Raw genomic sequence first — 24,419 nt, forward strand, 5'->3', positions numbered from 1 at the left:
AGGGGACCGGTCACCTGTCACGACCCTCTGCACCACAAGCTCTGCTTCCAGGTTCTGTCATCCAACCAGCAGATGACACTACCTTCTTGTTTTTTTGGTGCACTTCTCTTAAATCCCGTAATGGATCCGTCCGCATTCATACGCAGTTAAAAAGTCTGATCTGATGACAACTCATTTCTCTGCGGCGAATTGTGACTGACAGAGCGTGGCGCTAACAAAACCAGAGGAGTTTAGAACTGCGTGTGTGCACTTGTGAAATGAAGACGTGTGGGTTCAAGAGGCACTGATAATAGAAATTAATCTATGTCGAACTATATCTAATTTTTTTTTTTGATCTGTGGTGAGCAGCTTTTTGTTGTAGTGGGATTCTTTGTTTTTTTGCTAACAGGTGCTCGGCTTTAACAATATTCTTTCACTGTTAGTTCTGGTAGATTTAATAGCATAGTTGCTAAATTGAGTTTAGATAGCTTATCCTGTATATATTTAGATATAAGAAGTTCATTTAGGGATTAGGGAATGCTTCTTGTATATGCACCATTAAGCATAGCACATCTGCTACTGAACTAGCAATCAGCAGAATATTGACAAAAGTTATAAAGGAATCTTTTTGTTCATGTGAACACACGTTTACACACGAGGTTCTAGATGCTTACATGATGAATGAAGTAGCTCCAAGAGCTATACATTAAATCAAAATTTACACTGTGCTTGGGTGAAATACGAGTACGGATCTTGGTTAGAAACTGTTATAGTGGGTAAAAGAATTGGTGATAAAAAAAAAATCCTACAGCAAAGTAAGATTTATGTTTCAGTTGCAGTTGCTGCTTTTAAGAGGGAAAGAGGAGCTTGTTTTCCAGTATATGGGAGGAAGCTGAATAAATAGTAAGTTGTGAGAATAGTGACAAGGTAAAATGAAATACAGACTTTCAGGTATTGTTTGCTTTAACTGGAGAGTCAGGCCTCTAAAAGTCGCCTTCAGGGCAGTAATCAAAGCACAACATTGTTCTTCTTAAAAAAACCCCAAAAGTAAACTAAAAAAACTAAATAGGGAAACAGCAAAAACTCCTGGGCAGTCTGGGAGAGAAGGGGAACAGAATGACCACGTTACTGACACTCACCGGCTGGGAACCAAAAACAAGGAGGGAGCTGCAAAAATGAAGGGACTTCATCAAAATCATCAGGTTATCTTAGTCCTCATTCATACCAAATGTAATGCTTTATATTGCAATTAACAGAAAAGTGATTAAATCTTTGAAACGTGGAGATGAGCCTTTCAAAAGTGCAGGTGGTTCTCCCGAAATGCCTGCTGGTGGAGGAGAGATCTGCGTGGAAGATCTGCGTGATGTACATGCATGGGCAGCTCCACTCCCACCCAGCAGCTCAAGGAAGATTTTCTGGGCTATTTATAAACTTTATGTCAGGCTGTTTGCTTTATAAGAGGAAAAGCTGATTCATGCTGGTGTGGAAGCTGATTATGCAGCCAACTGGAGAGGCAAATTTGAGGTACACGAGGATAATTAAGCAGGAGATATGTACGATTCAAAAATAGGGATCTGTTTTTCTAAATGAGAGGTTTGGGTGTTAGTGTGTGGGGCTCAACTGCAGGTGTCACTGTTAGATCTAAAATAATGGCTTGCTCTTTGACTGCCGCTGTCACAATAGACTCTGTTTTTTTCCCTACCAGTCACACTTGTGATAGTAATGTAAAATCTAGGAAATGTGTAGTAAACTGTAATCAATTCAAGCTCTGTGTGGGCATGCCTGTGTGCGCACGTGTGCTTGTGTATGGACTCAGGGTGTACCTATACCTTAGGTGTATATCCGTGCGTGTGTACACCCCACCAACAGCTATCTCAGCATCTTTACAATCGGCTGAAACGTGTCCACAAATGAGACTTACAACTTTGAGCCTGAATGCCCGCAAACCCTCCCCTGCTTTGGGATGGGTATTTAACTGCCGCTGACCCTTAGCAAAGCAATGATGAAATCTTTAATACGGCTGTGGAACGTGTAAGCGTTAACACGGGGATTTGAGAGTGAGCATCTGAAATTGTTTAGGGCGATTTGCAGTAGCTCGGTAATTCCATTCTCTGCAAATGAATTTTCTTGGGTTTATTTGTGGTGGTTTTTTGTTGTTGTTGTTTGCTTGTGTGTTTTAAATAGTCTCCGGTTGCGTTTTTTTTCGGGCAAACTGGCCAGATTCTTCCATGATTGTTATTCAGATAATGAATAAAGCGCTGCAAGTTTACTCTCTCTCTCTCTCACTTTTTTCTTTCCTCTTTACTTTTTTTTTTTAGTTTTTGTTCCTTTTCTCTTTTTTGAAGAAAAAAGAGGGAATGAGAAAGAAAGAAAAAAAAAAAAAAAAGGATTTAAAAGATCCTAGCAAAATCCTCCTCTATGCTCAATTTAAAACTATAGCATATTGTTTAGAAAGTGAACAAAAAATATATTTCTGAGGGTGTTTTGGAATAGCTCCCCAAGACCTTTTAAAACAAGAAGTTTTAAGAGAAATGCAATATTCTTATTAAGTACCAGTTTCCACAACATGTTCTTCCCCACCTGGACACCATGCCTCTAAAGCTGGTATATTAGCTCACTATATTAACGTTTATGATGCTTTGTTGGTTTTTTTTTTTTTCTTTGTGGTAGCTTTTCCTAAGTATTTATGCAGTTTTATGAAGTATGTTCCTGATATAGATCACATTATTTCTATTACTTTATCCCAAATTTTCACTTTTGAAAATAGTGTGTTATGCACCTATGTAGGATTTTTTGTTTCTTCTCAAATGCTTTTTGGTAAAGCAAATGCATTTGTGAGACTGAAAAATACTCTTTCCTCATATCAGACAATGGTGTTTTTCACTTGCACAAATAAATGTATATATCCCTGAATAAATTGAATCCTGAACGTTCTGGAGGGATTTAGCCCTCCCTTTTTAATTTTTTTCTCAAAACAAAACCTAGAAATGAGAAAATATTTTGAGGTGGGAAGGAAAGGGAGGGGGAATAGAAAAATAAAGCAAATAAATTTTTGAATAAGAATGACCCATGTACTGTGACCGGAGGGCAAATGCAAATGTCTGTTTTCAAACACAGACTCGTGAATTCTTATTAGGGGTTCGTGACTGTGCCTCCAAGCACATCATTACATATTCATAAGTGTGAGGAAAATAGACTCCTTCCACATTCAGGTGTGTTCAACTAAATGCTGCCCCTTTAATCTTAAAGAACAGCTCATTTGGTCTATTTTCTTCAGTTCACAAAGTGTTAAGGGAATATGAGATAAAAGATGCACACACACAAAAAGAAAAAGAAGCAGCAATATTCCACAAAGATCTTTTTAGTGTCAACTTAAATGCACACAAATAGCAGATGATGATCTCTTTTATTGGACTAACATTTATCCAGTAATATCCACACACTTTTAAAACCATTGAGACCTCCTCTTCAGGTGTTCATTTGAATAGAAATAGCTGAATGAGTGTTTTTATAATTGATCCCCTGAGTACTGAATGTCTAGTGCTGCATAACCAACATTTTCCCATTGCTGATTTTTTTTTCCAAATTGCTACTCTGCAAAATTAGGATTTTGTATAGTTTTGATAAGAAAATTAACCTTCCAAATGCCAGATCCCCTTAATGTTACTTAGGAATTTGTGTGAAGGTACAGCTGGAAACTCTTGTCCTCAAATGGATTATTTCATGTGTGTGAGGAAACAAAAAATCTTTTCTTCCATAAAATTAGACAGAAACTAGAGTTCCCTCCTCTAAAAAAAGGCTGAAAGTTGTTTGTTTTGGTTGAGTTTCTTATCACTGTCCCTTGGATAAGAAGCTGTCATCTTTAGAGTGTGCTTAATGAAATGCCTTTGCTTTCAACAGCAACACAAAAACTTCATAGTACTTGTTTGCTATTGTTTGACTGTTATGCTAGATAAAAAATCTGATATATTTTCAACTTTTCTTTTTAACTTTAATAAAGTCACCTTTAGAAGATTTTTCTTGCAACATATATTGTATGTCATAAGAACTAAATTTTCCAGAGACAGAGCCAGGTACAGTGCGTTTCTTTTTTTCTTTTTTCCTTTTTTTTTTTTTTCCTGTTTCTTTTTATTTTTTTTAATAGCAAAAAATATCTAGGTAATGCTTGCAATTTTGGATATGGAGTTTAAAAAATCCGATCTTGTTGTGAAGATGCACAGCAGCTGAAGTTTAACAGCATGCATTACAGGTGGCTGTTCCTTCAGTAGCCCCTTGAAGGAAATGGAATTCCTAATTGATACGAAATCATTTTATAGCAGCAACACCTGAATAGTAGAGAGAAAGGGAAGAAGATATGATAATGACTGTGTGATAAAACTGGTTAGCATTTGTGTGCCATAGTAAACACTCTTGAGTATAAAGAAAATACTGGCTAGCCACTAGAGATACCCACTTATGTTCATGATACAACCACTACAAACTCTAGTTCTATCAAACCAACATCAAGCACAAGATCCATCTTTAATTAATTTAATCCTGTAGAGCTGAGACTCATTTTATTTGTGACTGTGCAGAGAGAAATTACACTTCCATACTTGCCTTGAACTTCAACCTTATCCTTCCCTATCAGTCATATTGAATAACACAAAAGCACATACTCTGAAATTCATGCCCTGTTTTCTTTTTTTTCCCCACAAAGATTATTCAGATCTTCCTACATGTGGCTCACTCAAAAGAAAGCAAAGAAAATGCTTCCCCCCACTCCTCCTTCTTTAGGAGAAAGAGTGATTTCTTTTGCAGAGGGGAAACAGCTTATTAAATCAAAAGTCTTTCTCGTAATGAGTAAGAAATTCTAGAATTAGGCAGAAAGATTTCTTTCCCATCCTTGGTACAGGAATGAATAAACCATGCCCCACTGAGGGCCATACCTGATCCATACAGGACAGTGTATTTTGCCTTTTTTTCCCCCTTTAAAAGTGTGCTTTGTGGAAATTACATATTCTGTGTGTGCTGCTACTGTATGGCTACTTACTCTGTCAATAACCCATTCCAGATGCTAATGCAGATGTCCTGGTACAGCACAGGACCAAAGAGGCAACTGTACACGCTCCCGGGATCAGCCCAGTCGTGAGGGTGCTGAAGTGCTCCTCACGATTGATTCATTTCCTGAGTTCAGATCTTACATGGAACAACACAGAAGTTCTTTTAAACTTTTCTCTTCTTTCAAAGAAACAAGTGCGGAACTGTGACCCACACCAGGGGAAGCAGCCAGTGGGGTGTGATTCATGAACCTTTAAACCAGCACAATTTCCAGGGCAGGAGTGTGCTGCTTCTCACCCTGCATGACCAGGCACAGTGTGAAGTTGTGGTATTGCTGCATAAGGCACGTGTCAAAGTTTGTAGCATCTCCGATACAGCCATGAAAATATCTGGCTTGGAAAAAAACTGTGTGCATCTTTGTGGCACATCTTTAAGGTGCAAAAAGCTCCAGCTTTCATGCAAGCCTCTAATTGTAGGCCCTAGCTGTGGTTCTTCTCATGTACAGGGATGCAGGGAAGTAAGTTCCTCACCTGCTGCTTCAAAACAAAACGGTGTCTCTCACTTTTTCCTTCCAAAAAATTAGGAAAAGCTAAAGGAGTGCAAGAGCTAAATTCTAAGACCTAAAGGGAAAAATCGCTGGGCTTCCCTCTACCAGCTCCTGAAAGGCTGTATGTGCCTTTGCTCCAAACCAGGCTTTTGCTTTGGAATGTGTTCCAGGGAAAGGTTTGCTTTCTCCCAAATTCTTAGGTCAGCTTTGTGTGCAGGAAGAAGGGTGGTGAGAAATAATTTTTGCATGTCAATTAAATATGCAGAAGATTTTCTCGGGGTGGGGGGAGGTGGGAAAAAGCAATTTTTTTTTTTTCTTTTAACCACATTTTCAAAAAAAAAAGCAAACACCAGGTTTTAGCTGGGTTTAAAATGGGAGAAGTGTCAAAAGGATGTGGAAAAGTAAAGTCGTGGTGTCTCTGTGAAAGAGAACTTGTGGCCTCTCCAAGAACTCCAAGGTCTCTTCCTCCCTAAAAATCTCTGTAGTTAATTGTGCAACTGGCCTTCCTCACCCACCGTGGCTGGCCTTTTTTCCTGCTTTGGTAGAAAAACTTCAGAAATAACTTATAGTTTATTTTCACTTACAGACTAAACACTGCCAAGCTTTGTAGAGAGCAGTTATTACCTCTTCAGATTTTCTCTTATCCTTATGGTCATCTGTCATTCTTTGAGCCCTCTGGTTTGTTATTCATAATAGAGATCCTGGCCTGAGCAAACACTCGTTTGTAAGATTGAGAATCCCTGTGTTTTAAAAAAATATGACTGGTAAATTGCAGGCATACAGTAACATTGTAGTTACACATAAAGTTAAATTTCATGTTAAATTTGGAACTGTCCCCAGTTTACTGACAGAGAAGTGCAAAGAATGATATGGGCAATCTCTTCAAATTGGCCAAACAATTTTGTGATTTTTTTTTTTTTTAACTGCCAAAATTAGACAGATCTCAGGCAAAATTTTTGTGCATTGCAGTTATGTTATTTCCAACTGAATCTGTGCAGGCTCTGACTTTCAAAATACAAGCCCCTTACTGCAAGACACAAAAGCCAAGACAACTCAAATAGTTTGATCCATGTTTTTTTCCCCCAATCTTGCCCACATGAGCTCCTACCTTCTTTCGAAGATTACTGTTATGCCTGCTTCCTATTATTTTCCCTTCAATATTTCTGTTTTCTCTCGCACATAAGAGGAGAGAATAAGGGAAATAAATGTCAAGAATTATCTCATTTTAATATGTGGGATTTCTGTGATCTGAGCCTGCTGCCAGCCTACCACTCAGCACAGCCAAGTTCCTGTGTTTTATCACTAGCTTTATCAACAAGGCCTTTGCTAATTCTTCACCGTCTACAAACACAGTCCTTATTATTATTTTTCCTACTCAAATGCAGTCCAATAGTTCAGTTCTAGCATGAAAAAGAATGGATTTGGCATTAAGTTTCAAAGTTTTAGCATCTTCTTGTCCTTTGCCATCCTTGGCTTGCGCTAACTCATTTTGCTGTTTTTTGACTCACCTTATTTTCCTTTTATGAATTTTACTCCACTGATGGAGTTCTTGTCTCATCTTTTGTGCCTTTTACTTTGGTGTGGAAGAAAGGATGGATCTCCTATAAGAATACTTCCTGTGCCAGGCCATCTTCCTCTGGTAATGGAATTGCCCCTTGCTGTGACTGAACAAGGGAGTTATTTTCCACCCTCTTCCCTATTACAAAGTCAAGGCTGGCTCTTAATTTCACCTTCCTCTCCTTCTATTGTGGATTTATCTTTCTTATGGGCCAATAATAATAATACTTACCTGCCTCTCAGGGGTGTTGTGAAGATTAATTAGTTAATGAGCTCCAAGATGAAAAGTGCTGCATCATTGCTAAATATTATTGTTGTCCTTATCCTGTATAGATGGAACCCATCAATATCAGTATTTCAATTATAAATCTCACCGTACCATTTTTCAATTAGGCCCACTAGATCACGTTATCCATCACTCACTCTACCTTCCTGCTCCTTTGGCTTATTTCTACCTTTCTGCTTCTGAGAATAGACACATAATGACCATATGTTCCTGTAAACAAAGGATTCACCTTTGGTTTCAGAATGCTCCCATCTTTTATTAATATTAAAAATTAGAGTCCACAGCAGACTCTGAGCAAGGTGATGGTTTCTGCTCCTTTATCTGAAGTAAAATCTCCTTTAAAGTCTGTTGTACTACTTGCTGAAAACAGTTCTCTCAGCAGAAGGTCTGTAGGAAGTCACATAACCAGCTGGTCTCCAATACCTCTCTTCTGTTGGATCATCATTGTGAGTTATGGTTTTTTTGCCTTCTTTTAGCAGTTATCTTTGAGTCCATGAAGCCTTCCTTTACTGCTATGGATTGCAGTGGTTCTGCTGAGAGAAACAAGATGTAGGAATTCCCCAGAACTCTTCAGCTCACCTGAAAACTCTTCTTGCAGTGCTGTTATCATGGAAGTTAGGAAGTACCAGGCCTCGTTATTTCCTTAACGGAATTGGAGATGTGCCTGATTGTACTCTTTGAGCTGAGTTGTCAGTCAGCACCCCTGCTTTTTTCTTGTTTACCTTTTCCCCTTTCAAACCATTGTTCATTTTCTGTCTTTGGATGTTTCTCAGTCTCATACTCTCTCAAATGCACTGAAAAAATATCTTGGGAATGTAGGTTTGCCTGAGACCGTGTCATCTAGTCCTTCTTTTCATCTGCTCCTGTCTCTATTTAATCTGCCCTATCCTGTTTCAGAAAACATGATGACTCTTGCATAGAAAATGATCCTCAGCCTTAACTCCTACAAGTTCCCTCGTTACAGCAGAACACTTTAGGTTGGCGAGGGTTGACAGCCGCTGTGCTGTACTATGGCAGGGAGGCCGGGGGTGCTCTGGTTTGGGCCCAGGGTTTCTCTGCTGTGGCGTATGGTGTCTGGGGCAGCAGGCAAGGATTGCTCAGGAGCAACTCCAAGGTTTTAATTTCTGCATTGAGGCAAATCTGCAGCTCTCTTGAAATCTGTAAAAGTGAAATCAGTCCCACCACCCTCAATGCACATGTGGGAAGGGACAAAAATTAACAGCAACCAGAGGCAAACTGCCTATTTACATCCCAGGCAAATGCTCTCAGCCCAGGACTAGAGTCAGTCTTGGCCACCCTCCCTCATGCCCTCTCAGAGCTGTTTCACTTCATACAAGTAATTAAATAGTCCTTGGGCCTGAGAGAGGGAGGTGTCTGCAACACTGCTTGCAGAAAGGGAAGGACGTGATCAGCCCAAGCTGCTTGCAAAAGAGCTTCTAAACTCAACAAACCCTGTCAGACATCTTAACTCTTGTGCCTCATGTCCGGAGTTTGGGAAGCATAATCTTTCTTTGGAGAGGAGTTGTCAGATCAAGCAGAAATAACGCTGGCTGAGCTTAAACAACAACCATATTTGATATTTTCTGCTGATTGAGCTGTCCAGTTGACTGGAAAGGGCTGACAGCAGAGAGAGCCCTGGTCTGAGCAGAGCAGCTCCCAGGCCAGCTGGTGAGGGAATGGGTCTGCGCCAGGTAATTATTGCCTAGTGCAGAGGTCGAAAGCCTCAGAGAGGCTGATGTACTAATGAAACACAAATGGGACATCTGTGTTCAGGAGTTCAGCAAAGCACAGAAAACAGAGCCTTGCCAGGAATGTATGTACGACTGAAAGCAAACTCTCTTTCTTGAGCTAAGGGAAAACCACTGAAGAGTAAAGGCACAAGAAAGCCTCTTGCATTGGACTTCTTTTTGTTTGCACAACAACCTAAAGGTTTCTAGCGGTTGCTCTAGACACTACAAGGTTACAGAGGGGAAGTGGGTGCATCTGAACAGCATGATGCAAGGTCACAAGTGGATACTAAGGAGAGTTGAGAGAGGTAATAAAAGAAAACTTGAGGTAAACGAGGTTACTGGGAGTTTTTACTGACATGAAGAAACAGTGTGGTAGCGGGTGGGTGGATTGTTACTTCTAAACGGCTGTAGTTACAGATACAAATTTTAGCATATGAATTCAGGGTCTGATTTTCTGTTCCTCACATAGCCATGTCATTAAAGCTGTGTTTCAAAAGTTTCTGTGTTTAACGCTGGAACAAAGTAGCTATATACACATATATAGATATCTGTAAAAGCGTAAGAGCAGTTTCTGCAGCATAACTACCAGAAGGCTCAGGGCACCGACATTACTGAAATAACATTGTCATAGTCATATTTAAGTGAAGACTTAGTGCATGTATCATGGAAAAGGATTTTGAGTTAAAGCCTGCATGTCAGGAACAGCCTCTCAGACTGGCCAGGACTGATTTGAGCAGTTCCTTAGGGTCTCCCAATCAACTTAACTCTGCTGGTGTCAGGGGATGTTATTTAACCATTCTGGAGGTGCAGGATAGTTGGGTGAAGGGGGAGAGGCTGTGAGGCAGGGAGCTGAAATTAATCTTTTTGACCAGGAATCGAAGTTTAATTGCGATATCCTTCAAGTCTTGGCAAGCTTCATCAAAGCGGGATGGGAAGGAGGTGTGCTGAGGTCTGTGCAGACACATACGTGTCCTTGGTGCAGCCGAAGGCATGTGGGTACCTGTCCTGCAACTCCCAAAGGTGTGCAGGGCTGGGTGGAAAGCACCAGGACCCAGGGCAGGTCTGTGCTGGCCACCATGAAGCTTGAGACAAAAGGTTGTAGGTGCTGCTCGGCCTCACTGGGAGCTGGGCTTCAAGTGCTGGTTCCCATGTGGGCAGCTGATCAGCAGGGAGGGAAAGCCAAGCTGATCTTTTCCCTCTCCTGGTTTCGTTCTCTTCCAGTAATTTAGCAGTGAGGAAGGAAAAAAAAATTAACTTGGCTGGAGCTGCTATACCAGAATCTCTCCTAGCCACAGAGAACCTTCCGGTGCCAGCCTACCCAAAGTTATCACGGTGCCCTCAGAGCAGTAGGGCTTGGAGTTAGATGTCCTTTTCTGCAGAGAAAAAGCCAGTATTTCTGATGTTTGGAGGAGGTTTACTGTGCCCGCAGGTTGTCCCTGTGAAGGTGAGTACAGCACTTCTCTGATATTTCATTGCAGTGTCAGTGCTGGGTGTGAGCCGGCATCTGATGCAAGATGAATCTAGGACCTTCTGGCTTGGAGGCGAGAGTGTGAATGCTGGCACAGAGGTCCTGACTATGAAATGTCATGAATGAACTTTGCTCAAAAGTTGTCTCTAAAAATAAATAACAGCAAGAGTAGCATAGGGGTTTCTTTTACACCTTCCGGATTGCTGGCTTTTAACATTTCCATTTTGCCCATAAGCTATTTGATGACTCATTTTAGAATTAATGCCTCCAAATATGAAGAATATATGTATATTTCCTCCATGATATAAAGATTGTAATCAACAATGGCAGGGTAGAGCATTTGTAGTACAGGAAATCTGAGCTGGAATTGGCGGGTGCCATGACACTGCCTCAGGCTGTGACCAGGTCACATCCCTGTAGCCAGGCAGAAGGAGGCTCCCAGGAAACTACACACTGGTGTTGGTGTTTCTTTGCATCCAGAAGCTGCTAATTCCCCCAGACTCTATGGCTGTCTTCTGTGTGAGGCAAGGCCAGTGTCTTTAGCACTGAAATCTTACAGTATTACTTATAAGAATGGGGGCATTTGCTGTGTCCTCCTACTAGCCACCACTTTAGGTAATTATGTTCAGCATATCTAAAATTTTATTCTGTTTTCCTAACTGTATGCAATATTCCATGTCTTCCATGCCTGTGGTATGTTGCTATATCATGTTCATTTGCCTTGTTTGAGCGTTGCAGATCTTTAACAGCATTAACAACTTAATTTCAGTGATGGGTGAGTCATATATATTTAAAATCAAACATCAGTTTACTGAATGTGGTTTGGGATCCTTGGCTAAAGTTCAATTTTTATATCACCTGTTATTGTAAAAAAAGCCCACCAACCTGCACTTGGACAGCATAGTGGGGCAAGTAACGCAACACTGCATTCTGCCATCGCTTTTAGACCCTTCTTGGTTCCTTTCCCATGATTCTCACATTACTAGTTGTTGTCATTCAAGACTTTAGGAGACAATCACTCATGCTTAGTGATGCACTTTGATCAGCTGCTGTAGCCTGCTTCTTGCACGCTGTGAATGCTGACCGTTTTAGCAACCCTTGGGTTACTACATTTATGTCTATCTGCAGACAGGTAGGACTTCTTGTCTGGAGATGCAGCTTGATAGCGATGAGCCAGTGGCTACTGGATCAACTGGGACCTTATCCAAGTGAACACTGGATTAATTGCTAAATCTGAGAAAAAAGCATTTGGAGGAAGTGAAAGTGAACTCATTTTTATTGATGAGAAGCAGCTTCTTTGTTGCTTCTGGCTCTAGTATAAACTTGTGGGAGTAAATACATAAAATATAGTTGGCTACTGCTGTGATTAAATCTTAACCCACTTCTTTGAACTACCTGTATAGATAAGAAGTGATCTCTTTTTAGACTTGTCCTTTTCTTGGCGAAGAATGCAGGCCCTTTGTGGTAGTAGGAAAGAGAAATCTAGGCTGGGGAGCCCCAAGCAATAAAGCCCCAGGTGAGAGGGAGAGCCAGGAGTGCAGCATTACGCAGTAGAGCTCCGAAACCAGCCATCAGTGGAAATAAAATCAAACTGAATTACTTTAAAACAAACTCCTCTAGAAAACCATGAAATATTGAGCACAGCTGAGAAAAAAGGCCACATGTTTTTTGTTTCACTACTTTATTAATGGAATGAAAGGTGGGAAGCTGAAAACGAGCTGGGTTCAACTTTCTTAGCATTATCTAGAGGAGCTATTCTGTAACACAAGGAATGCTACTAGCTAATTTTGTTCATTCAGCTGCTATTCCTCATGTCCTGCCTTCTCACTGATGATGCTGGCTCCTGATTATCCAACTTAAAACCAAATTCCAGACACAACCGGAGCAGTCAGTGCTGACGCACATACAAACAGCTACTGCCTAGGTATTAATTCCTCCTTGTTAAGATTTGTGGGGCTCTGTGTACAGAAGTGAAAGGAGAGCAAGTCTGCTCTGTAGTGAGGGACTGTGCTGGTCATTTGGTCAGGGCAGAGACTGGTTGGACACAGCTGGGTGAATTAGTAAAGTGACAGTGGGAGTATGGGGTTAGCCCCACGAAAGAGCTACAGCAAACAGATGTTTGGACCTGGGATGCATGCTGCAGCCCTTGAAAAGGTGGTTGCAGCTAGCACACAGGGGTAATAGCAGACCTGCTGCTCCAGAGATTGCTTGTGATTTTTCACACTGCTCCGGGTCATTAGAAATGTGGGAATTTGAAGTCTGCTACTTACTGAGCATTGTGGAGTATATTTGCCCTCTTAGCCAAGGTTTATGTTGCTAACTGTTCTCTCAGCTAAGTTTAAAGCTGGTGTAGAGACCAGCAGGTAGTAGCTAAAATAGTCATTTTACCTGCCCTATCTATTGCCCTTCCCTCTCTATCCAGAGCCATAATTTTCTTACATTTTCTTTCTAACACTCTCTTTTTCTTATACCTGAAGGGAAAAGGAAGCATCCCAGCCAGCCCTTGGGAGCCAGAATTACCTTAATTCAGTTAATCCAGATCTCAGTCCAAATCCTTTTGAATTATTTTTCAGAAGAAATGGTTAGCCTGAAAAATCTGGAGTACTGTACTGTATCTCCAGCCGGGTGGCTTTGTTTAATCTACTCAGTGACTCTGCAACACACAAATTAGCTCATTTAATATGAGGGAATGTAGATGAAGCTGGAATCATTTGTCCTAACAGCTTTGGGGAAGATTATCAAAAGGAGCTAGAACTGGAGCCTAGAGAGAAGAGAGGGAAAATCTGTCCAAGTTCTCCAGACTGTAACTGTCAGTGGAGATTACTGACAATGGTAACCAGATAGGAGTTCCCTTTAGAAAAAAAAAGGGTTGAGAAATGGTGTCCCACTTTGGACCATTCCTTCAAGTACAGTTCCTTCTGTGCCAGAAAAATGAAGATTTGTTAAAGATGATAATCTGTTGCCTGACAAGAAAAAGATCCCCATAATGCCACTTGAGAAAGGCAGTTTGGAGGTATGAGAGGTCAGCTTGTAGGAGGGGGTGATTTTCCACAGGTGAGGAAAATTTGGTCTAAGCTTGTACCTGCCCTCGTCGCCCAACTGTTTATTGTCTCTCTGTGCAGCACTACAGAAAATCCCAATCTGCATCCCTGAAAAAGAGACAACAATGGAGTTTTGGAAGACACCAAAATCCACTGTTGCTTGTGTCTTTGGACCATTCTCAAAATGGCTTCTGGCTTGGACTCACAGGCAGTTTGTCAAAGGCTTTTCTTTGTATTCACTGTACTATGTGGAGGCTCCACCCACATGTGGGGGGGCAACATGTGGGGTACAACCATGTTTTAAGGTCAGATGTAAATTTTCAGAATGGCCTTTCAGTGGACCTCTTCCTCCATTATCTCCACATGTCTATGAGAGAAGTAATTGCTCAGCTGTCTCGGAAAAGAGCCAGATCCTTGCTGCCAGGAGGTACTCGCCCTCCTCTGGTGACCGTTTCGCTCCCCAGTGTTTGCTTCTCAGAGATGCTCCAGTCCCTCCACCACCAGCTGGCTCTGCAATCTGCCTGGGGTCTGTGGAGCGTTGCCCGAGCAGCACCAAATTAAACAGCTGCATTTTCATCATTGCTGAGGGTATGTGGGCACTCCTACCTCCCACCTTTGCCTGTGGGAGTGTGGTCCCCACTCTTAGGGCAGCCAGCACTTGGGCAGGGACTGGGATGTCCTCCTGGATGTTGTGGAGCATCGCAGGCCCTACACCCCTGCTGTGCCTCTGGGCAGTGGGACCAGTCAAGGTTGACACAGAGCCTTGCTAGCTGAGAAACACCTTGGTGTCCCTCTGGGCAGTCACACATGGCTGGGCATGACCTCTGTTGAAAGCAATGAGTGAGGAAGGGCTAGCTGTTGTGCCTCCCGGTAAGGTCAGCTGGCCCAGTCACAGCAGAGGCCCTGAATAGCCCTCAGAGGGAGAGGAGAGAGTGCATGTTCATTTTGTCCCATTTTTCTGGCTTTGTTTGCTTGGTTGAGGCTTTTTTTGCGGTGTTGTGTGGAGTACAGAGGTCTTGCCAACTCTGCAGACAGGACAGATAGGCAATAGCTGTTTGAGGAGGAAGAAGTGGTTTTCAGTAGTTTGGCCACAAGGCTGGTGCTCCAATACCTGGGCTCCTGACTTTGCAGCTGGGCTGACAGAGGACTTGGAGCAAATCACAATACATTTCTGCTCTGCCTGGAGCATGGGGATAACAAGAGTGCCATTTACAATATCGCTCAGTCTATGGATAAGAAATGCTGTCGTCAAGTATTAATGGAGGGGTCCTGGTTTCTCTTCTGATTTGTTTCTGTTAACAATTTTGATGCCTGTTAGTTGTATGGTGGGGTCTTCAGCTTTCCTTACGGCTTATGAGTACTGACAGAGCAGAGAGGATACTGGTGCTCTGTGTCCAGGCTCCTAAATACTGCTCTCAGCCCTGTGTGACCTTGGGTACCTGTGGCAGTGACGGACTGGAGAAAGGCCATTTTGGTGTCCGAAGCATCTTTCCTCCGTTGGTGCTATCTTTCCTCCCTTCACCCTTTCTCCATGGGGCTGCCCAGGTCACCAAGCATGCAGGCCATGACAGAAGAGAAAAGGGAGCAACCCCTAGCCTGGGCGGATAGAAGGGCAGCTCCTTCCAGCAGCTAGTGCCACCCAGGCCACTTCCCTGTGACTGTCCTACCTGAGCTCTTCAGGGGTTACACTGCTCTCCCATCAGGCTCGTCTCAGTGCTGGACAGCCACAACACTACCTTGGAAATTTTTGAGATCCAGTTGTGGAAAGCCCTGAGCAACCTGGTCTGGGGTCAAGGTTGACCTTGCTTTGAGCATGAGCTTGGGCTGGAGCCCTTCTGAGGTCCCTGCCAGCCTGAATTATCCTCTAATCCAAAGGCGTCAGACAAACCAGTGAGTCATGGCTTTTCTTGGCTGGAGACAATGGTGGTGCCAGCTGGCAGGGCCTCAGTGCATTTCCTTGGTGGCACTGTGGAAGCACCTTGCTCTCCTGGCTGTGCTCTTGCCTTTTAGAGGTTCAGGATGTGACTGAATTTGGGGTTTCCTAAAGAACAGGACTGGTGGAAGTACTGGAGATGTTAACAACCATGGTCCCATTTCATAAATGCCTGTAGATTTAGGTATGATCAGATTATTCAAAGTGTTCCACTTGCCTAGAGTCATCAAGGGAAAGGCCTCATTTTGGCTCTAAGATGGAAACTCTGGCTGCAAACATGGCTGTGGGAAGAGTGGGACTCCTGGTGCTCTCAGAAACCTAAGCCTGAAGTGTATAAGTGGGACCTGAGTGCTGCTGAAAGAAAGTCTGATGTGGCATTGGGTACTGAGACCTCGAAAATGTGACTCAGAGCTGTACTTCAGCCTTGGCTCAGAGCTGTGAAAACGGGTATCAAAGGACACTGTCCTGTCTGAGCTGTCTTTCACAGGCTCATCACGCTGGCATGAGTGATCACTTAACATGGAGCACAAGGGAGAGGTGGGTGATACCACGTGAACGCAGCCAGGGGCCAGGGTGAGTGCTGACAGAGATGTCGAGAGCGCCGAGGATAAAGGAAGCGCTGCCTAAGCCCAGTTTTGTGCTCTGAGTAGATAGGAATATACAGAAAAGGCAAAAACAAATCATGTTCTAGTCGCGAATAATTTCTATGCTTTCACTTAAAAGCAGAAATAACAAACAAACAAACAAACAAAAATCCCCAAATAGGCTTTTAATCTTCATAAGTGCAGATGATCTGTACATTCCACAAAAAAGAGATGTAGAAAACACACACACACCTTTTAACTAGTGAGCAATTTAAAGACTAATAGGATTCATCCATAATTACATAGTTAAGTAAAATTTATGTATGAAGGAATTAACTGATTTCCCTGAGGGCAATATAAACCATAGAGACAGTGCTCTCATTTAAAAGTACCATCTCAATGTTAAAATACTTTGTCATTCTTCTGTAGCGATGGTTAGGTGCTGTGAGAGCCACATGGAAGTTTATTTACTGATCCGCAGACAACTGATAACAGATCTCTGCTTTGTTTGGAATAGAAAACTTGAACAGCTTGTCTGCACCTCTCCACTCGGACATTAAATCAACATGGCTCTATTAGTGGCCCTAGGATGCCAGCTGAGCCATCTCTAAGCCTGTCACCGTGATGTCTTCATCTGTAACCAGAGCAGACGTGAGCTCCTGGCAGCTTCGGGAGGTGACAACAAATCCAATTAGCTCCTCTCCATGGCGCCACAATACTACTGTGAAACGGCCTGACAGGGAGGGTGGCTGCAATACCCCGCACAGTGGGCCATATCCTTCGTATTGAAAAAAAAAATTCAAAAAAAAAAATCTACCAACACTTAATTGCTGGAGTGACTTTCCAGGCGGCTGCTGGAACCTTGTGCACAATCTGGTCAGAAATGTGAGCTGTCCTGGAGGGCTGGATCGTGCACAGCTTGGGGAGGGCTTTGTGAAAGGGTAAAATGCTCCAAGAGGATAACTCTGTGCCAGCACTGTCATCCCCCTCCCTCGCAAGGAAAATTCGGTCTGGAAATCACGCAAAAGCCAGCCCCTTCCTGCTCCAGTCCCATGTTGCACAGAGACGGGGACTTTTGGTGCCCGGAGGTGGTATGTGCTCCATACTGTCTCTTTTGGCTACGGTGTAAGCCAAAAGAGGGAGGCAATCTCCCAACTCCAGACTTTGTCTGTTGGAAGAAAAGGTGGTGGTGGTGGTGGGGGCTGTTCAGAGGATGTAGGATTTGGAAGCAGACAATCTAGTGAAACTCTTCAAGTGTGGAATGGGAGGGGTTGATAACACTGCTCAGAAGTTGAGGCTGGGTTAGCCAAACTTTGACAGCTGTATTTAAATCCCGCTTCCTTCCTCACAAACTAGTTAGCTAGCGCAAAGAAATATTTCACATACTGGTGCTGATATCCCCTGAGGCATAACGCATTAAGTCATTTAATTCTTTTAGGCTCTGTCACTAATGTGAAATTTTTGCATTTTCTGACCAATACTTCTATCTAACAGTGCAAGGTGAAGTAGGCTGGGGTAAAACAGAGACTGAATTTAGGGTCCTCTTGAGTGAGAAACTAAATCTAGTTTCTTCTGGTTTTTCCTCCAGGTCACAGAGGCCATCAGGGAAACCTGAGCATCCCTGCTGCTGAACTGTAGTATGCCTGAGATGCAAGAATGCTTCCCAATGTTTGTGTTCAGGTGTTCTCCAGCCCCATTCATTCTCATGTAGGTAAATTCTGTCTCTTCCAATGTTGAAGGTTATTAGGGATCACTGTAACAACAAGCTGCTCAGGGAGAAATCATTGGAATTAGTAACGAGCTTTATTTCTCTGCTTTCAGAGGAGTAAGCCTGGAGTTACACCAGGGTAACCCACAGTCTAGTGACTGTGGTCACTAAAATAAATCAGTCACCTCTAACAAGATAAAATCTGTTTTCCAACTTGGAGAGAATGTGCCTTCTTGTACTTCATGAGTCTGTGTTAATGTGTAATACTAACAGAACTGGTTTACAGATGACTGAACTTATGGGAAAGAAGTGTCCAGCAAAGCAACAGTAAAATGGTTGCATTGCTAAATGTCTGGAACTTGTTTGAATGGAGAATCTTCATTCATCCAAGGAGAGTATGTCTTAAACCCAGACAGAAGACAGCATTCATCTGGAGCCTGGATCTCCCTTCTCTGTGTGGTTACTGGTGATGGGAGTTCAATGCAGAGAAGAAAAACTCAAAAAACTGCAGAAATGGTGTTGGGAGGCAGCACAGTATTACTATTTCCAACAACTTAAATGCATGCTTTTTAGCTGGTTCCTGTGACGCTCAAGTTCCATGTTTTAAAAGTGCAGTGAGATCTGGGAACATTTCATCACTAGTCATGATTTCTGAGGATGGATTTCTCCAGGGAGAGCATATTGCAGCAGCATTTACCTCCCAGAGCCAAGCACGCACTCCAGTCAATGGGTAGCAGTTGGCAGGCCACCTCTCCCTTGTCAAGAAGCCAGTTGTACTGTTGTCTCCTGCCACATCCCTGAGGAATACCTGTGAGCACTGGCAGCCACACAGCTGATGAGAGAAAGGGAAAAAGGTGTAACTGGGATAAAACAACGGATTTTCTTTTTTTTTTCTTCTTTTCCTTTTTTATTTTCTTCTTTTTTTCTTAACAGAAGCAGCTTGTTGCAAATATACATTGTTAAACTCAGTCCAGATTAATTGGGCACAGTATCTAGGCATGTGGCTGGTTTACAGAGCAACCAAACACGCAGTGAGCCTTGGAACCAGTAGACTGGTTTTGGAAACCAGTCGGGTACTGCCAGGCCCAATTATTTTCAGCAACATCTTTCTGTTACCAAAATGTGGCACTGTGGACTTTGGCCTGCTTGGTAAGAGCTACTCTGCTAGCTCACTGACGAGCACGATCCAGGCTTCAGATCTTGAAATGAGCCTGTACAGCATAGAGAAAAGGATACCCTGGTCATCAGCACAAGGCTTTGTCTTAACCAGCAATTAGCAGCGGTAGTGGTTAAGACTGAATTTTATTTTAAGCTAATTACACATGTAACAGTGCAGCAGGCAGTTGAAGGAAAGCTTTGCATTCCATGCAAAGTTACCCCAACTGCGGATGCACATGGACTTGCATCCATACAGCAAAGAGAAAATTCTGGGGAAAAACAGTTCTAGAGATCTAGAGCAGGATGTGAGGCCAGGGAGCGGATGCATTGGGGAAATATTCCTGGTGCAGCTCACATCACAAGCTGCTCAGCTGGTCTGGTTTGGCCACAAACTTCACAGTCAGGCCAGCTCCACCAAGACAGTGGTGGCTGATGACAGTGGTGGCTGATGTAGTGAGTCTGGCTGATGCAGTTCATGAGTCAGCTGAGAATTTGCATTGTTGTGTGGCTTTAAGGCAAGAATTTGTGTGGCTTTGTTTGTGGCAGCTGAGTTTTGCTTTGCCATTTTAGGGAGACTGAAGGGATTGCTATAAAATGAAACTTGATGATTGCTACTTCTGTACTGGGCACCACAGAAACTTCTAATGAGACTTTGCCCATCACACCTCTCAAAGTTACACACTCCTAATGTGTTTACAAACAACATGATGAGCATGATGACTTGCTGCCTCAGTATGGAAGAAGAGCGTGCTGTGACACATTGGCAATGGGAAATAGAACATGCTTTTCTGTTGAGCTGTTAGTCTATTGTCTACTAAAGTTCAGCTTTTATGATGATTGCAGAGAAAGGCTGGGCATGAAATGCTGAGTCTCTCTAAGGTGATTGGACACTTAGAATGGCACTGAGATTGCAGAGACTTGACATTCAAGAACAAGAGGAAGTCCAGATATATTCCATCTGGGAAATCAGAGGGAAGAAGAGAAGACATTGGTAGAGTGAGAGCAGAAAGGTTTAAAGAGCAGGAAAGAAGCAGAGAAGTTACTGAGTGGGGTAGGAATGGAGGAGATATCTCATTTGACACCTGAAGGTGATAAAGGCACAAGAGGAAGAAGGGAAGGATGAGACCATGTGCTTCTAAGGCAGGTATACCAGGGAAGCACAGAGGTGTTTTATTTCCTGGAGTTTTTGCATCAGCTAATAAGATTGGCTACATGGAGCCCTCCAACCTACTTCTCTAGATCATCCCAAACTGAATGCACATACTAAAAACTTTAACTTTTTGCTATTCTCTAGTTAGAAATAAGTACTGGTTACAATTATGTTTTCTGCCAAATCTTCTAATTCAATAGAACCTGTATCAAAGCAAAACACATAGCTTCAGTTATTGGAAAGTTTGGGGAAATTTAGCTGCTTGGATTATCACAGGAGCTGATCTTAAGACAAACTCTTTAAAAGGAAATTTGTATAAGAAATTATGCCTTTGATTTGAGGACCGAAAGTCTTCTCTCCTCTGGAGGTCTCTGAGGTACTGCTCTACAAAGATTTGACAGCAAAACCATAGGTTTTTCTTGGAAAACCTTCATCAGCTCTCATCTATTCAAGACAAAATTTGCCCTGTCTTGAAGGAAGAGTTCCTTAATACAGTCATTCTCTGTGGCTAGCTGTGACAGGGACATTCTAACTGAAATCACTGAGGCAAACACTGTGGATGATGGCGTTTGCATAGTCAAGCCTCAGTTGTAATTTTGAAGCTACTAATCAGAAGAGTATGTCTGCAGAGCATTCCCAACCCGTTTAAAGGTTGGAGAGGCATCTCACAAGAGCTGGCATTAGTCAGACAGTTCCCTCAGTAGACAGAGGGTCTGTTCTGATAGCCTCAGGGAGCCTATAGTTTAAATCAAATGGATTTTTGTTGACTTATTTTCTTTGCATTAAGTTTTTTAATATGTCAGAGGTATCTGCCTCTGTTGGAAGCAGAGGGTGGTTTACACAGTCGTGTCACCAGACCTACATCCCACGATATGATTTCTTCTCTTTAACTTGAAGAGAAGTCAACAGTTTTAGAAGCTACGGTTTTACAGTCTCTTGGGGTCTCTTGCAGCTTTGGCTTCTGGTACTGGAATCCAAGCTTTTTAAAAAACCTATTCTGAAATGGGACTCTTGGAAAAGTATAGTGTTGTTATGAAGAAAATAGCTAGCAAAGATGGTGGTACAGCCAAGACAATTTCCCCTTGGTTTTTGGCCAGACCCTCTGGTGCTTATGTAGATGCCATCTGCCTCTTTCCTCTATGGTACTGCAACTCCTCATAGGCTTTAGGGCTCCTCTAGGCAAAGAATAATAATTGCACCAAAAATCATTATTTCAATCACAATGCTAAGTTTCACTCAGGACAAGACCATCAAGAAATACTCAATTTCCCTGCTCTTTTCTACCCAGGCTTGTTTTTATCTACCTAAACACCACCTTTCTCTGGCTTGTAATATTGCTGTGCTGAGTACTTGCATTGCTCTAGTGCCCAGGACTCCCAGTCATAGACTTAACTGCTTTAGGGGCTAATCACAACATTAGGGTCAGTTTTCCTTGGCCAGCTAACAAGGAGAACAAGGAGAATACTGTTCAGTAATCCTTTTCCTAGTGTTAGGGCTTACTTAAATTGATGTTCAAGACAAGTTCATACTCTGAAAACCAATTGCCTGGCAGGTGATGGGGTTAGGATAGTCATGCAAGATTATTTAAGTTGCATGCATGGAGCGATGGGAAGAATTTTATCTCCTCTTGAGACCCTTAGCATGGATTAAATGTTTTTTTCTTGCTTTATCCCTAGCCTTGGCTCAAAAAATTTGAAATCTCCTTTGCCCCATGGCACAGATTCTTCAGAAGATGAGGAAGTGCCCCTGCCTGGTGCCTAATTCCCAAAGAAACATACTGATGAAATATGGTGCAAATGCCATGTGGTGGTACCAGCTCCCATCACCCAAGCAAAAAGCATCATGTTCATGTGGCAGCATTGCATGCAAGAAAACAAGCTCTGTACCTTTTCCGGAATAATGGGACCTTCTGCATCTTGTAAAACCAGGGTGTATTTACAGTGCTTGCTGGTGAAGGGGTCCTTGTCTTGCTTTTACACATTTCCAGGAAGAAGCTGAGTACCAAAACCCTGTTAGTTGGGTTTAGAGAGTCTTTCTTCCCACCTGGAGGCTTTGCAGCTCCTGGCACCTTTGGAAACAAGCTCAATCAGGATTCAGGCTCAGGCCTCTCACCTGGGGCTATGCAACATTGCTTCCAGACCAATGAGCCATTTTGTAGGTGACTTCTAAACATGCAAAGAAAATTAAACAATTCCTTCGAATATCCTTAGCCAGAAGTACGGCTCAGAGGGTTATTGAATTTTTTTTTTCTTTTTGAGTGCACAGTTCTTGTTTATTTGAATGCTGCATCAAAGCTGAGAGAAAAGGCCATTGTGCCTTTGATTGGATTGGAATTTTCTGCACCAGCATTGGCCAAAGGCAGTCCATCCTCTCGCCGGCTCTCGCACGTGACGCAATGGGGAATGGGGGAGGGGGAAAACCTGACAGACAAGCAGACAGATCAAACACGACACTTCAAAGAGAAGAAAAAATGCAAGAATGAAGCTATCCAGCACTACAGTCCCTCAATGCTGCGAAACAAAGCAGACAACCCTCTACACATGGCCATTCCTGCCATCCAGAGACTGAGGCTGTATACATGAGATCTTACCAAAAGCACTAGGGAGTGGTCTCTAGTGACTACATGACCAGTTATTGCACTATCCGTGCTCAGACACTCTGAGGGGCTAATTAGTGCTTTTAATATGTAAATCAGAGCCTGAACAGATTAAATCTAGGGAAAAAAATAACCCAGCTGGTGAATATGTTGTTTTAATTATTGCTCTAAAGAAAATATGGACATGGCTGAAGATGATGACAGAGAAGAACCTCTAATACTGCCTTATAGAAGTTGTCCCTGTTCATAGAAAACTAGCAGCAGAAGCTTGGTGCTGAGCTGGAGCAGAGGAGGAGCAGCAGGAGCACATGCAGGGCCAGCAGAACCCTGCTGGCTGCACGCTCCTTCCCAACCTTGGATCCTCCAGTCCAGCCAACGGAGTTTACAGAATCATCTTAGTATTACTGCTAAGTATGGACATGCCCACAGGCTTGGTCAGGATTTCATCTTGCTGGGTGTTGTTGAAACATGGAGAAAGAGCTATTCCCTGCCCCACAGAGAGATCTAGTGGAAGGGGGACAGGGGAATTAATACCACATGTTACACTGTAGAGATGAAAGTCTGTAATCCATTCACCTCCAGATGTGCTTGAATCCTCTTTGTTAAGAGGGGACAGGGTTTCGAAAGGAATAAATATTGCATTTTCCCAGGCTGGGTTTGTCCGAAGGCAGAGGAGAGAGAAGAATGTAGCTAGTATGGGTAGGAAAGAAAGGAGCTGAAGGAGGGAAGGGGCAGATTGGATGATTGTGTTTGATATAAAAAACTGTAAACAGGAAAAAGGCTATTAACTTTTCTTGAGTTGTGTCCACTGATATTGGAATGAAATAATTTGTACAGCAAGCCTGGACCGCAGTCCTCTCTGCCAAGCATGAGTTGAGAGGAGGAAGTTTGCTTTCCAAGAAAAACTTTTCAGAAAGGAGGGCATCTGTATGCCTCAAAGGCCTCTTGCGTTATTCAAGTCAGAGCTGCCTTCCAACCTGCCTGAAGGAATTCAGAACAACTTTCCTCTGTGTCAGTTGCTGAGGCTCTTTTGCAGCCTCTAGTGAAGTGAACATTTTTCTATGGATCAATTTTTAGCTTCTGTCGGTATTGAAACTCTGAACTTTTTTCCATAGAGCAAGGGAATAGCAGGTAATTATGTTTCCTTTGAACACACATGCCCTTTTATCTGTGCCCTTCTGCCTACCTGTCTGCCTGTCTCCTTATTTGTCTGTGTATTGTAATTAAGGATTGGGAGTTGTGGGAGAGACAAGTTCTTTTTCCCATTCTTTTCCTCTCTCCCCCTTCATTTTGCAGTACAGATGAATTGCTTGAAACAGATGATTAAAAATGTGTTTTGTTGTTCTCCCAATATACATATACAGATACATGTACCATATATCTTTATATGTTTATTCATAAGGTTGTACGTAACTGGATCTGTTAAGTCATGTTACAGATTCCTTCAATAGAAGATTTCATCAAGTGCTCCTGATCAACTATAAGAATTAGGTTGACTGACCTGGGTCAGCTGGATGTAGATATTCCTTCATGGTAATTTTTGCAATGCTGCTTTAATAGAGCACAATTTGCCCTTCTTCTCTAACTTCAGTCTTTCCTCCTGTTATTTCCATCCTTTCCTCCCTGCTGCTGCACTGTGGAT

Source organism: Calidris pugnax, unplaced genomic scaffold, assembly GCF_001431845.1.
Source record: "Calidris pugnax isolate Ruff unplaced genomic scaffold, ASM143184v1 scaffold211, whole genome shotgun sequence".
Lineage (NCBI taxonomy): Eukaryota > Metazoa > Chordata > Aves > Charadriiformes > Scolopacidae > Calidris > Calidris pugnax.